At 38.1% G+C, this 15,325-nt stretch overlaps 1 protein-coding gene across 4 annotated transcripts in view; it reads right to left on the minus strand.

Moving 5' to 3' along the window:
* The window catches only part of FAT3 (FAT atypical cadherin 3), a 765,373-nt gene that overhangs the window by 619,598 nt on the left and 130,450 nt on the right, over positions 1–15,325 (minus strand). The gene's annotated exons all lie outside the window — the stretch shown is intronic.

The raw sequence follows: 15,325 nt of genomic DNA on the forward strand, positions 1-15,325 counted from the left end.
GGCAGCCGATTTCACTCTTAGAATATTCTGTTATGAAGTTTTTCATGCTCTCAAGCCTAAATATGCCTCTTTGTTACTTACACCCATCTTTCCCTGTTCTGTCCCCTGGGTGTTCCCCAGTTTTCTACAGAACAGGTGAGGCAGTTAAGAAAGCCCAGATTCAGGAAGACCTGAGTTCAAATACAGCTTCAGACACTGACCTGCCATGTAATTGTGGGCAAACTGCTTAGTCTCTGTTTGCTTCAGTTTCCTTAGCTGTAAAATATGGATAATAATAATGCCTACCTCCCTGGCCTGCTAAAAAACTCAAAGATAATACGCACAAAGCCGTTAACACAGTGCCTGGTGCCATATTCACTGTTGTTCAGTTGTTTTCCAGTCATGTTTGACTCTTTGTGACCCCTATTTGGTGTTTTCTTGGCAAAGATACTGGAGTGGTTTGCCATTTCCTTCTCCAGCTCATTTGAAAAGTAAAGAAACTGAGGCAAACAGGGTTAAGTTATTTGCCCAGGGTTATACACTTAAGTATCTGAAGCCATATTTTTCCCAAAAATTTATTAATTTGTTTTCAACAATCAGTTCCATAAATCCCAAGTTTTTCCCCCTCCCTCTCCAAGACAACATGCAATCTTATATGGGTTCTACACATACATTCCTATTAAACACATTTTCACACTAGTCATGTTGCACAGAAGAATTAAAACGAATAGAGAAACCATGAGAAAAACAAAACAAAACAAAACATAACAAAGGAGAAAATAGCCATTCTGTGTTCCAACTCTATAGTTCTTTCTCTGGATGTAGATGGCATTTTGCATCATGAGTACTTTGGAAATACTTTAGGTCCTTGCATTGCTGTGAAGGGTTAAGTCTATCAGAAACAGTCCTTGCACACTGTGGCTGTTGCTGTGTATAATGTTCTCCTGGCTCTACTCACTTCACTCCTGAGGCCAGATTTTAACTCAGGTGACTCCAGGACAGCATTCTATCTGTGAAGCAACCTAGTTTCCCCGGTTAAATATTCCAAGGCAAGGTTTCAAGTCTCCTTGCATTGCTGGTCACTCTTGAACCCCAACACACGACAACTTGACAATGTCTCTCCTGGAAACGTCAAGAAATGAACACAACAGTACAGAAGTGAAATGACTAGATCCCTTCAAAATGGGACTTCAATCTGACTTATTCTGAACACTAAGCACCTATTAATGCAGTCTCATTTGACATAATGGATAAACAACCTGCCTCAGTGTCAGGAGGGCTAACCCTGACACATGACTATGTAACCATACTGGGCAAGTCACTTAACTTCTGGAGAATCCCAGGCAACTCTTTAACCCTTTAACTTGAAGAACAACTAGTGTTCAGCATTGGTAGAGGGAGTTTCCTCACCAGGGACTTCCACACACCAATTAATCATGGGTCAAGTCTTTATCTCTATCCCTATATTTAAACTGAATCAAACTTCTGAGGATTATTCAGAAATGCCTATGAGTTTAATCAGCTGTCACTAACCCACTGACTAAAGACAAGCAAGTCTTGTCCTATTTCCACAAGTCCATCAGATCAAAGATTAAGAGCTGAAACTAACATTAGAAGTCAGCTAGTCAAACCTCTTCATTTTATAGATGAAGAAAACAAAGCCTAGGAAGTAGAGTGAATGGCAAAATCAGGATTTCAATCCAGGCCCTCTGACTTGAAATCAAACAACCTTCTAAAAATCTATCTGACAAGTATTGATATATACTGAGAGTCAGGCACCAACCTAAAGGATCCAGCAAGCTTGAAAGAAAAAAAAAAACCCTGAAAATTAAGAATTCATGTAAATTTGCAACTCTCAAGATGCTGGAAGCATGACTGCGCAGCTTCCAGAAGAAATCTCCATCTGAGAGGGGCTGGGCTTGGAGGGGAGACATACCAAATAAGAAGAACAATTGAGCTGCTACCTTTCAGAAAAAGGACACCATCTCCAGTGCCAGGTTGAACTAAAACAACCACTGCCCTGATTTTAAGAGCCTCTGGGGTCACTGTAAACAAGGGAATGGTCAAAGCTTCTGGAAAATAACTAGCTTGTCCACCCCTTACAAAAGTTATTTCACAAGGCTATATAGGAGCAGAATTTTTTTCACGTCCAATTCCCTGCCAGGTACCTGAGATAAACTGTCTTCCTAGTCCCCACCAACTGTTGAGAAATGTCAAGGCAGACAGGCAAATCAAGTCAGATCAAGCAAAGCTCATCATCCTTACACCTTAATGACTTCACATGCTGCAGCTGTTTCACCTGCTTCGAATGTCAAACTATAATCACCAGAGAATTTTCAGATTCCACAGATAACTTCCTAGAAACCTGAAATAATCTACCTAACATGCTTGAAATTGTTTTAAAATGGTATCAGATTAAAGGTCCAAGTTCTCTAAATACTTCCTTCCAATTCCTTTTTTTTTTTTTAAGTGAAAGCCTCAGGCTAAATTCTGCTAAGAGTCCAGATGACAGGCCCTATAACTCCCACAGATGTCAGAGATAATTGGTCTTTTCTTCCATACATGTTTGGATTCATTAAAATAGCCAAAAGAATGTTAAAGTGACTACTCACTCATGCTAGTATGATGTTTTTATGTTTCCAATATGTCTTGCATATCTGACTTGACATATCTGTCTCAAATTTCTTTCAATAGGACTATGTCTACATAGTTCTTCTTTGTAGCAATTAGACACATACTTTTGATGACAGTAAGATTTGGAGTCAAAAGACCTGAGTTTGAATCCCAGCTCCACTCACTACTTGGATGAAAGGATTTTATAGTCATCCCTTCCACATTGCGAGGGTTACAGGCACAGTGCAGCCATGATCGGGAAAATCTGACTAAAATTTTTTTGGCCATCACTTCTGAGAAGAGAGAAGTCTGAAATATTATGGCATTAAAAGATAAAATATGTTGATTATTATACATTATATTATATTAATATATGTTAATTATACATTATTATTTACGCATATATTTTATGCATTTTGGAGTTTCAAACTTTTTCTTTGTCTGCTGGCCTTCCAGTGTCGTTTGCAACTTCCACAAAACTCCCCCCAAAATCCCTTTTAATTTCTTACAACAGACCCATGAAATATTGCAAAGTCATGGTAGGGAAAGCATAACTGCAGAACTGAAAGACATCTCAGTCATATGGCATAACTCCTTCACCTGCCTGGGGCTTATACAGTTAAAGGACTTGCTTGAGGCCACACAAACAGTAAAACCAGAACTCGAAACCCAGATTTCTGGATTCCACATTTAGCACTCTTTCTCCAATACAATATATGCCTTTGTTTGAATCCCTGTCCCTCTTTGAACCTCGATTTCCTCCTATGTTAAAGAAAGAGTTGGATTAAGATATCACTAGCTCTATATTCTATAGGGAAGGTCCATATAATCTTTAAAGGTTATAAAGGATAAAAGGAACTGCAGGCCAGTTTGTAAATATACCAAAAAACCTCTAAGCTGAATGTAATCAATTCATATATATCCAAAAATACTCAACTTTACAACATATCAGAAGCAAAATGAGGAGATTACAGGCAGCATCATTCAAAAGTCCACACACTTTTTTATGCAGGGTTCCACCGAGTACTAGTGACCTACAGAAATAAGGCAGCATTTCTGTTGCTATTTGGGAAACCTCAATGTAAGGCTTTCCCCATGACTTCTCCAGAAACATTCCAAGAAAGGTTTCTGTGAGTAGAAAGTTTATTTTCTCTCAAAGAACCTTTTGTAATATTTGTCCTCAAAAAAATATCCCAGACTCAGGACCAAAATTTGTCCCGCTGACTAGAACATATTTTATTTCCACAAAAAAGGGATGTTCTAATGATGCTCTCTCACTCTAAGAATAGAAAATCCTGGACCCCAGGGCTATCAAATAAATAGGACTCACTTGAATCAAAGGCTTTGTGAATTTCCATACCAGGGACTTTTGAATATGTTCCAAATGGAAAGTCTACCTCCTCTGGGGATCTATATTTATGAATAAAACAAATAAAATATTTAATAAAACAAATACATTCTTTACTCCCTAACCAGTGGGAAAAGGGAGTTAAAGTCCACTTAGGTAGTATGCTCAAACTCAATTGGGGTAGGAGAAGCAAAAGAAGGAAAATAAGTTAAGTAGGGACCAAGTAAAGGCTCCCAATGCCGCTTAAAACCTAAGCAAAACAAACCATGTTAGCTCTAAAATTTATTCACAAGAAAATCCCACCAACCAAGAAGATTCTCAAAACTAATAACTAGTTATTTGGCCTCTTTTCCTTAATAGTGGGGTTACTTTTCATGCGAAAGAGGAACCATATTGTTTTCCTAAAATCAAAGACAACTTCAATTAACTGAACTATTAGCTGTTCTCTGAAATCTGCCCTCCCACTTCTGCAATTCTGTGAAGTTGTCTGCCTGCCCCCAGCCTGCTGCTTAGAACGACCTCCCAGTCTTCATCTCTGCCTTTGAGAAGCCTTCTTTCTTTAACTTATAGCTCAGTTCCAATTTCCCTTCTGCAGATACCTTCCTCTTTTTTTAAAAAATTTCTCCAGCTAAAAAATTCACTCAGTTCTCAAACTTTCCTAGAGCTCTCTGTATGGTTCTCTCCTCTGATCTCATCAAATGCAATCCTGTATTATGTTTACCTCTGTATCTGCCTTATCTTTCCCTAGTAAAATGAAAGCTGCTTCAGGTCAAGGACTAGGCCATTTTTAATCTTTATCTTACTATTGCCTAGCACTGTACTTTGCACATAGTAGGTATTTAATAAATGCATATTGTATTGAAACAATTATAGGCATCTATTTCTCATAAGCTTTAGAGTTATTCTTGAATACCAGAACTGGTTTCCAAGGAGACAAAGGTACAAAGGTGAAGGAGAGACCTAAAAGGGACGTAAAAAATCTGGAGGAAAAAGGATTCTTCCATTATTACTAAGTATATTTCTTTTTTAAAAATATATACCACATTAACATGATCTCTTACTTCTACCATTCCTAACTTTTTTCATTTTTAATGCCAAAAATATAGCTAAAGAAGTATTAAGTTTGGGAGGGACAGAAGATTTTCTCTTCAGATTCATGGAAAAATAAAATAAAAGTACGCCATCTCCACTAAATGGACTAACCTATCATTCCTAATTTATCTTACCTTATGGAATCTGCTAACTGGGGAGGTGAGTCTGATCACCTGTTTTACCACCCAATCCTAGGAAGGTGGGCCACTCCATCCTTCATGTCCTGGCTATTATTCCCCATTGGAATGTGAGCTCATATACAAAAAGGGTTTCTTCACTTTTCTATCTGTATTCCATAGAACTTAGCTAGTCATTGGACATAGCAAGAATTTTTAATTTTTTTAATTCATTCATTCATTCATACTATAATCTATAAAGCACACATATTTTAAGAAGGCAAAACAGACCAGCTTCCTCTCTAGAAAGGCCTGTGAGTCATGAGCCCATCCCCACTGACTTCACCCTTGCCTAAACTTGCAGGGTCTTTGTGAGAATTAAACAAGATCTTCGAAACATGCACTACAAAGGAACAGAAATCCAAGTAATTTCTCTTAGCGCAACCATCCCTCATTTTAAAGAAAATGAAATAGGTCCAAAGAAAGTAAATAACTTCTCTAATGTCCCCCTTTCCTCTGCCATGGCTGGAAGGGAACTCTGATACTACCTCCCATTTGTTCTCTACATGTATTAAACGTATATAGTTGTTTGCATGTAATCTGCCTCACTGGTCAGCCTCTAAGCATTTAATAAGCACGAACTGTGTGCCAGACACTATGCTAAGTTCTGAGGATACAAAGAAAAGTAGAAGACAGTCCCTGATCTCTAGAAGCTTAGGATCTAATGGGAGAGACCACGCAAATTGCTATGTAACTAGATGGCTGTGCACATAATCAACAGAAGGAAGGCACTACCATGACCAGAAATCCTACAGAAAGTGACATTTTGCTGAGACTTGAAGGAATCCAGGGAAACCAGGAAGCAAAGATGAAGAGGGAGAGAATTCTAGGCTTGTATTACAATTAAGAGTTCCTTGAGGGCAGAGAACTGGTTCTGACCTTTTTCTGTATCTTTAGTTCTTAGCACAGTGACTGGCTCACGTATGCTGCTGCTGCTGTTCAGTCGTTTTCAATCATGTCTTGACTCTTCAGGGACTCTTTTGGGGTTTTCTTGGCAGAGAGCCTAGAGTGGTTTGCTATTTCCCTTCTCCAGCTCATTTTACAGATGAGGAAACAGGATTAAGTGACTTGCCCAGGGTCACACAGCTAGCAAATGTCTGAGGTTAGATTTGAACTCAGAGAGATGAGTCCTCCTGACTCCAGGTCAAATACTCTGTCCACAGTGCCACCTAGTTTCCTCAGCTCATACATAGTAAAGGCTTAATAAGTACTTGTTTATTTGGTGATGTTCAGTAGAGTCCAACTCTTAATGACCCAGTGGACCAAATATATACTGTCTGTCCATGGAGTTTCCTTGGCAAAGATACTGGAGTGGTTTGTTATTTCCTTCTTCAGGGGATTAAAGCAAACAGAGATTAAGTGACTTGCCCAGGGTCACACAGCTAGTAAGTATCTACGGCTGGATTTGAACTGATGGCTTCCTGATTCCAATGCCATGGCTCTATCCACTGAGCTTTCTTGTACATGTTGATGATGATAATGATGATCCAGACTCCCAACTTAAGTCTTTCCACTAATGCATGTTGATTCCTCTATATATAATCAGTAGGACAACATTTTGAAAAAGTTAAAAACATTCAATAAATATAGGGATTGTTTATCTTCCAGTTTACATTTCTGGGAGAATTGTTGAGGCTTCCAAAGATCTGGAAGGACAGAGTGCAAAGCTCTGTGCATAGGAATCAACACAGGATATCAAGAAGTTAGCCAAGAGATGCCTAGCCAATCCCACTACATGTAAAGATAAATCATACAAAGCAGGGAAGGAAGGAAATGAGGTGGTAAATCAGAAAGTCTTCAAAACAGAAGAAAATCAATCCTCAAGATTTCTTAAAATGCCTTAACCGACTCTCCAACCCAGAAAAGAGAATTTGGTATTCATTCCTTCCTAAGAGCACAGCTTTCTTTATTTATTCTTCATTCAACACAGGCTCTTCTAGCTCTCTGGATTTCCAAAGAAAGCTACCCTGAACCCTCTACCACCACCCCATCCCCCTTCTGCAAGGCCACCTCAGTCAACACACAATCTGCCTTTCTGATGTTAATGTAGTTCAAACAAGCAAATCTTTCAGTTTTTATGCAAAAAGTCCATCTGAGGTCCCTGAGCAAGAGCTGCAAAACTGAATGCTTTCTGTATTTAAGAGAGAGAGAGAGAGAGAGAAAGAGAGAGAGAGAGAGAGAGAGAGAGAGAGAGAGAGAGAGAGAGAAAAGAAAATTCACCTGTGTTTTGCTTAGAACAAAAGAAGATGCCAGTGGGTAAGAAGACTTCATATGAATCTACATGTTGGGAAAGTAGCAAATTAAAGGAGGGTGCCCCTATCTTTAATAACCCCATGGGTGCATTTATAATGATAGCAGGCCAAAACTATCAAGGAAATGGAATGCTGGGTATTACAAACCTCAAACTAACATCATATTTTAAATGAGTTATGGAAAACACCAGTTTAATTCAATTCACACATTTATTGACAATCACTCAGTCCTACAGACCAAAAGCCTCTGTTTATAGGCTCCCCTGGGCTGATCCTCCATTTTCTTAGGGAATGTCAATTTGTTATATATGTCTCCAGATTACCTGGGGGGACTTGTAGGGGAAAGCAGGAAGAGAAAAGGGGACTGGTTAAATCCTTTTATTCTTACAACATGTCCATCTAAAAGAATGCTTTCATGTACAATTTATCTGAACTGATGAATATATTTTAAATGTATTTCTGAGCAAATAAGGAAACTGATTTCAATAAGAATGGTAACTTTTGTCACAAAACCACAATCTCAGAATGAAATGGACTATTTCTTTAATCCATAAAATGTCATTTTCTAGGCTGACTCAGCACTGCCTCCCTATGGGGAGAGTGGCTTTCTTTTATATGTTCTAAATGCTTTTCTTTATGTTTCTTGATATCCAACAGAGAGAGATACACATAAGTAGAATTTAGTAAATATTTGTTTATTTGGTTATCTGTAGAGGAATCTTGTGGTTCCTCCGGTTTCTTATAGAGGGACCACATAAGATGCTGTCATGCATATTCATTTGGCATCTGTTTACTAAATTATCTGAAAATACTAAATAAATATATTTTGGGCAGCCTCTGTGAACTTTGAGATCATAGCTTTACAGCAAGAAGGGGCACATGTCTTCATAGAGAGAACAACTGGGGTTAGACTAGATAGTCTTTAAATTTCTTTCTTGTTCTAAAATACTAAAGAAAACACTGTTCCATAGTGACCTATAGCTTTATGATTCCACATTTAAAATTAGGTTATTCTACACATTATGAATTTTCAATAGGGAGGTTTGTGATTTTATCTGAGAAAACACCTATTCAAACTCCACTAATGGAAATAGGCAACTTTGTGGCTTCTTGCTATCATTTAGCTGTTTCAATCTTATCAGACTCTTCGTGATCCCATTTGGAATTTTCTTGGTGAAGATACTGTAAGGATTTATTTTCTTCTCCAGCTCATTTGACAGAAGAGGAAACTTAGAAAGTGTCTGAGGCCAGGTTACTTTGTAGCTAAGGCTAAGTAAGTAAGAGGCAGAACTTGAACCCTGGCCTTCTATCCACTAGGTCCTATAAAAATCTCTCTTCTTATAACATAGATTAAAAAAAAATCTTCCATAACTAGCTCAAACGTACAAGGTTCCTCTCTGGATTCTAGTCCCAAATACACAGTCTCTTCTCGTTCTCCAAAAAGACCAGTTTGAATTAATGAATTGTCAAGAGCAGTGCTTTGAAGAAAAAAAAAATACCTGCCTTTCTATTTCCTCAACCCTGTCTGTAAGGTAATATGTACAAGGAAGAGAATGCTGAATATGTGGTCAGAGGACCTGGTTTCAAATCCTACCTCTCATTCTTCCAAACTGTGTAACTCTGGGCACCTAGCACCCAGCTCAGGCCAATAGCACGGCATTCCTGAAAGAACACTGAATTTGGAATACTTTGGGGTTTCAGTCTCCTATCTACCACTCAGCATCTGATGTTCCCTTTCACTTCTGTGAGGCTCAGTATGCTCATCTGTACAATGGAACAATATAGGTATATCTCAAGATTTTAAGGATCAATTGAGAAATGCATGTAAAAGTTTTGTAAACCAGAAAGACATATAAATATTTATAAGTAATTATCAGCATTATAGACCTTAGATTTAGAATTGAGAAATATCCCTGAGATCTGATACAAACCCCTTACTTTACAGATAAGGTACAAACTGATGGAGTAAGTGATTTACTTTATTAAGGAAAGAAATCCAGCAACTCTTAATATCCCAGGTCAGGGTCCTTGCTCTCTTCGATTCTAGGCAATTCACTTAACATCCACTGAGAAGAGCCATAAAGTTTTCAAAGAAAAGCTAAGAACTCAGAGACATCTATCATCGTAAGAAGCAGTAGAAGAGATATACAAAGCAAACTCAAGATATGCTTGCTTGTAGTAAAAAGATATGAATTCTATAAAAAATTACCTAAATCCTTCACTCTACTATCCTACATAAACAATTTTTTAAGTGTGATATACACAAACTTCCATACCCTTCGATATCTTTACAGGATACAGGGATTGCTACTGCAAAATGAAAACTTCTCTCAACAAAATATATGTCTATTCAATTGATTTTATTTTAAAAAATAAAAAATAAAAAGATTAAGAACATCTAAATATGATAGTCCAATTGTTTGAAATTAGGTTTTTGCTTGTAAAATTATTTACAAACATCAGTATGGTTTGTAATCTTTACATACCTGCAACCTCTCTCCTGTCTCTATCTCTGTTTCTCTGTCTCTCTGTCTCTGTCTATCTCTACATACATATATCTATTATATATATACACACACACATATATAAATATATGTATATGTGTATTTTAGACATATGTACACATCTGTATATGTGCGTCACTGAACCCTCACTTAAAGGATTTCATATGTATGTGTGTGTGTGTGTGTGTGTGTGTGTATGTGTGATGGCAAGCAAAATAGGATCTTTTCCTGGTTTTGTTTTAATATAATCATGTGCCTCTGATTGAATCTTGCCTTTATTAATCAAGAGTCTTTACTAGCAGTAAAGTACAGAAACAAGAGTTTCTTTAACTAGAAACAGTATATATATTTGTAGTGACAATTATTTCAATGTGATTAAAGATCTTTCCCACCCATTAACAAGGGGAGTTTGATTAGGGGAGATTTATGGGAAGGCCCATGCCTTTTGTTAATGAGGGACTGGTTCTCAAGGGTTGTGATGCCCTCTGATTCTAAAAAATGCATAAATACTCTGTGTTGAGGTTTTACTTTGGGGTTTACTGACTGGAAGTGTTTGTTTGGCCAGATGAGGACTCTGGGAAGCCGCTAAAGGCCCCCACCTTTGAAAATCCAGATGTCAGTGCTTCCCTCTCTGGTAATGATGGTCAGACAGTTGAACCTGTCTGTTGAATTCAGTCAGAGGAAGTCATGTCTGCTCATCTTTGATTTCTCTGTATTTTCTTTGAAATTCAGGGTGCTGACTCCTCTGAACTAAGTGAATGATATATGTGCTTGGTTAAAGGAATGATATGCGTGCTTGGTTAAAGGAATGATATGCGTGCTTGATTAAAGTGATTGTTAACCCCTGGAAAGCTGCTTTCCTTTTGTGAATGCAGATCTAAGAACCTGTGGTAGCAGGCCCCCCAGTGTATGTGGGGGTGCTTACTGATACTATATACATATATACATATATGTGTGTGTGTGTGTGTGTAGGTATATATATACCTACACACACATATAAATGTATATATGTGTATATAATATATAAACTATGTTCTCCTTTTCCAAGGCAACTTATCTATCTATTACACTATATTGTCTCTCACGTATTATAGTTTTTGTTGTTGTTGGGATTTTTATTATTTACTGGCTTCTACCAACAGATCAACAACTGCTCTCCAATTAATTCTAGAGAATTACCTAGGCTTCTGAGACTGTGAATTGTCTGAAGTTACATATTATATAACATAGCAAGTTGGAAATCCTTCAGCCCAGTGACAGCTTCAGCGTTCACTGTCCATGAACCAACCTACTTAAGTGAAGAGAGATCCATCACCTTGGGACTAGTCATAAAATAACTTTGGGTGGGGGGCTCCAACAGCTCAGGAAGACCTTCTGCAGTGAGGAGGGATTTCAATCTTTCAATCAATCTTTATGGGTGAGCTGGTGAAGGGAATGTCCACACTGATGGAATCATCAATCTTTTGAAGAACTGAAATGATGTGTTTAAAAGGAAGTTAATAATATTTAAGAGTCTTCTTTCAACAAAGTAACTATTTTCAATGTATAGTTATATGCCAATATACAATATAATAATGTAAAGTACAAGTGTTTTAGGAATCTATAATACTAGAAGGAGTTTACAAATTATGAAGGCACATCTGCTCCATTCCCCCTCCAACCCCATTCAATAATATTGTCTGGCACTTCGATGTTGTTCATAAGAAAGAAAATTGGTTTGAGAATTGTGAGCACTGGACTATAATCCCAGATCAATCCACTACTCTAGCTGTGTGGCTTTAGGTCAGTCATTTGACCACTCTGTGGCTCAATTCCCTCACATGTAACGTGAGAGATTTGCTCTCTAGATTAGAGGATCTCTAAGGTGCCTTCTGTGTCTAACGTTCTGTGACTCAATTAAGTGGTTCCCCACTCTAGGCCACTCTTGGGAAGCAGGCTGAGGTCCATTTTATAACTCAAAACTACAAGGCATAGAGGAAGGAATATGTAATTTTGCCAGTTAACAGTATTGTAGGAGGAAGGGGGCGGAGTTCCAGTGCCAAGGTACCAATGGAAGGAACCTTCGATAGGTAAGGAACAGAGAAATAATCACTGCCGAAAGAGAAGGAAAATAAAAACCCAAGCAGTACTTCTTTACATCAGTATTGTGTTTTTCTTTCCTTCTACATTTTCATGTTTCATACTCTTCAGAAAAGGCCATAAATGTAAGAAATTAGGTGCCTACAAATGCTGCTTTTCAAAACAGAGAGAGAAAAGGGTAGAAACTAGACCTTTTGATTTAATCATTTTAGGGAGCCTTCTTCCTCACGAGGGTAGGTCAGCCAGTATCTTCTCTGCAATTCCTATTCCTAGAAAGCTGCCTGGTGGCCTGAAAGGTTAATCAATTTGCCCAGGGTCACACATCCACTAACTGCGTCAGACATTGGACCTGAACTCAGCTTTTCCTGGTTCCAAGGCTGCCTCTCTATTCATTACTCTATGCTGTCTGTCTCTCACTTATCTTAGTTTTTGTTGGTAACTGCTTCTACCAACACAGATCAGCAGCTGCTCTGCAATTAATCAAACTTGCCCAGGTTACTGATTCTGTGACTTGTCTGAAGTCATACAGTCAATGTATGTATCACACATGTGTCACTGAATCCTGGGCATCTGGATCCAAAGCTGGCTCTTTCTATCCACTACCCTAAGCTCCTTTTCAATTATTTTTGCATGTCATTAAAATATTATTTTAATGGAAAAGCATTTTCTATTTCCTATTCAGAAAGCAATTCAGAAATTCCAGAAAGCAATGAATGCAAAGAATTAAAGGAATCATATACATGTGTATGTGTATGTGTATGTACAGAAAGAGATACTTTAAAAATATTTTTATAGAAAAAAGTCTTATCACAAAATATATACACAGACAAAATCAAGGATAGCAAATGATGGCGGAAAAGATTACTAAGTGTATTTTCTGCATGCAAAAGTAAAATATATTCCATACAGCCCACAGGCTTTAAGAACCAACAGATTTTAAAAGAATAGGACAGAAAAATTCTTTGCCCAACAAAGCTACAGAGGCTTCCTATGAGATAAAAACCATAGTGATGTATCATCCAAACAAAAGCTACTGTGAAGGTTAGTAAAGCATGGTATTGCTCTCTCTTTGGTCAAAGATAAGACCTGTTTAAAGGAATTATAGATAACCATTATTCCAATTCCAATTAGTTTAAGTTGATAAGTTTAAGAACATATCCTGCGATTCTATTATAGTTATTATTATCTAAAGTTCCTTTACTTGCAGTTCAATTCACAACTGGATTTTTTTTGGCAGCTTCAGAAATTAAAGTCTTTTTTTTTAATAGAAAGCAAAATATCACGCAGTACAATCAATACAGCAAATTCTTATCTACTCAGACTCATGTATACCGTAGTATATGACACAATCATTGCCAAGATCTCTCCTCAATTAAAGTGGTTTCTTTAGAAACTATTAACTTCCCTCTGTACACACTACAATCCAAAGTAATAATTTAGAAAACTGGTATAAAATGCAATCTGCTGAGCAAAGACATTCTTACCTTGTTCTAATGTCCCAGGACATCTCATCACCTCCCATGTGCTCAAAGTTTATGAAAATCAATATACATGTTGATCATATGCCTACACACATGTAGATAGACATAGACATACCTATACTAATGCTTCATATGAAATCAACACGAACCATAAGATAACAATAAGATTTCCAGCACTTTCCCCCTCTCCAGATATACATAAAAACAGAGAGCTTTGACTGGATAGACATCGAGAAGAAAAGAAAAAAAAAGGCAAGCACAGATGCCTCATCTTCTAACCTCCCTCATGAGCCAATTAGTGGAAAGCATCAGAAGTAGAACAATGTACGCTGCCTTTGCAGGGACAAATTAAGGCAGCCCTTACCTTTTAGTCAGAGTAAGTGACAGATAACAGGCATAATAAACTCGGCAGGCAAGGCTGCGGGGCTGTATTTCTCAGTGGACTCCTCTAGCAGTCCCAAAAGAAAGGCACAGAAAAACTCCAGCCCGCCTGCTCCATTCTTCGGTAACTGAGATATCCACTACCACGGAAACCAGAAAAGGCAGAAAGAACTACCAATCTTAGCTTCTTAAAAAGCTTTGTGCTGGGGGAAAACAGAGGGAGAGAAAAGCTGAGGGAGAGAGGAGGGGGGAGAGGGAAGAGAAGAATTACTTTGACTGAGGCCATCCAGCCAAATGCACACACAGCACAAGATTTTTTTGTTTTAAAGTTTGGATCTGCCGGCTTACAAGATCCAGAAAGAATCTCCCTCTGGAGAGAGGGGGGAATAAGAAAGAGCAGAGGGAGAGGGAAAGGGAGGAGAGAGTGAGCAGAGCCCAGGCTTGGGGTGGGGGAAGGGGAGCCAGGAGGGGGCTGCTTGGAGGGGCTGGGATCTGGGGGGAGAGTGAAGATGTGACATACATGTGGAATGAGCATTAGAACAATGCGCACCGGATCGCCAAGACCCTGCCCTCTGGGCAGCAGTTTGCAAAACACAGCTTTGCAGGAAAGGGGGGAAAAGGGGAGAAGGGAAACTGAAAACACAAAACAAGCTAACTGAAATAAGCAACTGGATGCAAAATGAGTTGCCAAAATCCGCGTGGTTGCCTCAGCAGTTTTCCAGCATCTCAGACAGATGCACAGCCTGTGGTTTTTTGTTATTTTTTCCTTGCTAGAGAGCTCCAGGTCCCAGGGGTTTAGAATTCCAGAGGACCCAATTAACACCGCACTTGGCTAACTCCTTGGTCAGATCAATATGAAATAAGCTGCCTTTTAAAATCACTATAAAATTAAAAAAAAAGAAGCCTAGAAATTGAGACTGCTGTTTGCTTATTTCCCCTACATAGTGGACAAGGAGGAGGCGGGACACAGAACGATATCCCTAAGAAGAACTAAGATGTGATCCTTTTCAATATATTTAAAGGACCTGAAGCATATAATCTTATATTTAACCAGGTAATTAAAAAAGCATCTCTCACATACCAGGTCTTCTAATTACCCTTAAGCAGTTATATCATCTACTACTCTGGGCAAAAGAAGTTCGCTTAGACTAGAGCAACACTTAAACTCATGTCTTCACAGCCTAACAGTAGCATTACAGTGAAAGATAAGTGAACCACAATAAAAAAAAGTTATCAAATATAATCTAGTCCAAAGACTTGCAAGAATTGTTTCAAAGTAAGAGGAACCAGGAGGACAATATATGCAAACATCTGCATGTAAATGAAACCAATACTAAGAAGAGGTTAAGGATGATTTATAATTAATCAAATAATAATACTAACATATAATAATACAATTGACCAAACTCAGTCCAGGAAA

The sequence above is a fragment of the Notamacropus eugenii genome, chromosome 5 (genome assembly GCF_028372415.1).
Source record: "Notamacropus eugenii isolate mMacEug1 chromosome 5, mMacEug1.pri_v2, whole genome shotgun sequence".
Classification (NCBI taxonomy): Eukaryota; Metazoa; Chordata; class Mammalia; order Diprotodontia; family Macropodidae; genus Notamacropus; species Notamacropus eugenii.